This window comes from Chiloscyllium plagiosum, unplaced genomic scaffold (assembly GCF_004010195.1).
Source record: "Chiloscyllium plagiosum isolate BGI_BamShark_2017 unplaced genomic scaffold, ASM401019v2 scaf_30073, whole genome shotgun sequence".
In the NCBI taxonomy this organism is placed as follows: Eukaryota; Metazoa; Chordata; class Chondrichthyes; order Orectolobiformes; family Hemiscylliidae; genus Chiloscyllium; species Chiloscyllium plagiosum.
Genome location: NW_025182315.1, coordinates 1 through 2551, shown reverse-complemented (window position 1 = coordinate 2551; position 2551 = coordinate 1). Strand labels below are relative to the sequence as shown.

General features: G+C 44.1%; 1 non-coding gene across 1 annotated transcript; it reads right to left on the bottom strand.

Moving 5' to 3' along the window:
* Positions 1 to 558: 558 nt before the first annotated feature.
* trnar-ucu lies at positions 559 to 650 on the bottom strand. The gene is given in 2 exon segments: positions 559 to 594; positions 614 to 650. It is a non-coding gene; the product is annotated as a tRNA-Arg (tRNA).
* Between the last annotated feature and the right edge of the window lie 1901 nt (positions 651 to 2551).

Sequence of the window (2551 nt, the reverse complement as noted above, 5' to 3'; positions counted from 1 at the left end):
GCAAAGGGGAAATCTGCCCCTGAATCCCCAGCACCCATGCAATTGCTTGCTCCATGTGTCCACTTGGAAACCTATGTAAAGGAACATTCAGCCTGAAGGAGAACTTGTGAGAATCCTTCACTGTCTGATCTACATCTGAAACAAGAGCTGTCTATTCCAGCTGGGAGAGAATCGAATTGGAGGTGAGACCAATATAATACTTGGTGTTTAATTCATATTGTCCTCATTGTGATTGTTTAAAAGCTTGGGCCAGAAATGCCACAGACACAAAGGAGCAGAAGGAGGCCATTCTTAACACCGATCCTGCCCCGCCACGTCATTCGATATCATCATGGCTGATAGAACAATGTTAAGTCTTTTTTCAGCCCATCCACGTCATCGTGTTGCCTAGTGGCTAACAGATATTTATCGGCCTCTACCATAAATAGACATTGAAAATGTAAATTGTGAGAGGAAAATGTTCCGTTTCGAGACAGTGGGTGTCTGCACGAATATTGTTGGGTTTTCAGATGACAGCCGAGTCTGGTCTGACCACCTTCCAAACAATAAACTAAAACTCGACTCTGATGGGATTCGAACCCACAACCTTTGAATCGCAACTTGAACAAAGGCATAGAAGTCCAACGCGCTTTCCATTGCGCCACAGAGCCGCGCTAGGAGCTAGTTTTAAGCATGCAACTTTGTCTTTGACCCATTGCGTTCAGGACACCCATCTCGCGTCTGTCTGCCTTCGTCACACTTTCCAGTTGATCGTTCCAGAAGAGCCACGTGTGCTCTGGCTCTTCCCGTGTTCGGCTACAGACTGCTGAAACGTTCTCATGACAGTTAGCTTTACTACATGTTCAGATAATGATTTCCAAATAAACAACACGCTATCGGTGAAAGCATTCTTCCCAAATCTCCTCAAAATATCTTGTCTCCCGTCTTTCATTTATGTCACTCTATTCCTTCCCAATATCGGCTTATCCTTGTCATACATATCTATCCTCTTCATAAAATGTGGACTTAATCGGTTTCTCACTCAGCCTTCGCTGCGCTTAGATAAACAATCCCAGCCTAGCTCGTCTACCGTCACAATGGGAGAGGTCCAACCATTGCCATTCTTTTCATCTCCTGTGAACCTCTCCTTCTGCAATCAGACGCTTCCAGCAGTCTTGCGATTACAACGGAAAAGCAAAGTTCTCTGAAGAAAAGCCAAAAGGTCTGAACAAAATCAGCAGTTCTTGTCCATCTCTGATGAGAAAGGAAAGTTGACGTTTCGAGTCCAATGATCTGTCTTCGGAGAGATGTGATGGGCGGGTGGGTGAAGAATGTGGAAGAGGGCGGACGGTATCTAAAATGATATAACTCGATTTTGGTTCCTAAAGTTTGCATGGTCTGTCAGTAGAAAATGAGTTGCCGGTCTTCCAGCTTGTATTGTGCCGAGAAGGAGCACTGCAGCAGACCAGAGACTGATATTATAGCCAGGGAACACAGTGTCTAGATTAGAGTGGTGCTGGAAAAGCACAGCAGTTCAGGCAGCATCCGAATAGCAGTACATTCGACGTTACGGGCAACAGCCCTTCATCAGGAATACAGGCAGAGAGCCTGAAGAGTGGAGAGATCGTAGAGAGAAGAGGAAAACGTCTTCAAGGCAAGTATCCTTGGAAGACGATTCGCAGTAGGGTTAAAATCAACTAGGTAAAAACAATGACTGCAGGTGCTGGAAACCAGAGTCGAGATTAGACTGGTGCTGGAAAAGCACGCAAGTTCCGGCAGCATCGGAGGAGCAGTAAAATCGACGTTTTGGGCAACAGTCCTTCATCAGGACAGAGAGCTGGAAGGGTGGGAACAGCGTAATGTTGAAGTTATAGGAGACTGGAAGATCGGGATAGTTTTTCTTGATTCTGGACAGACCGTAAGTGATCTCAGTTTTGTCAGCGACTCTGTTTTCCTCTCTCCATTGTACAGGGATCACATTCTGAGCAGGAAATACAGTTGCCTCGATTAAATGAAGTGCAGACAAATCTCTGGAAAATGTGACTGGAAACTTCCACAAATGAGGAGAGCTATTGGAAGTCAGCAGGAAATGTAGCTTACAACATAGAACGTTACAATTCAATACAGGCACTTCGGCCCTCGCGGTTGCAGCGACCTGTAAAAATAATGTGATATCCATTGTAATGGAAAATTAACGTGTATTTTGAAACCAATAAAAGCACAGGGAAACAAAGAAGTAAGTATGTGACTTTGCAGAGGCAAGTATTGCAAACAGACCGAAAAAAAATGTAAAGTTAAATCGAACTAATAGCAGACTTACAAGGACAGTAAAATACCATATCAACAGTCAAGGAATGAGACAAAACAACTCCGTATCTGGAAAGGAACTCGAATGTTTCAGGTCGCTGACATTGAGGTGTTGATAAAAAGAAGCGAATTCTAGTATCAAGGGAAATGTATTATATGTGGAAGGTGGGCCAGATATCTTTTTGGTAGATACAGGGACAACATATTCAGTCCTTAAATTAAGGCAGTTCAAAGAGTCGACGCAATGGATGCATCAGGAGTTGTG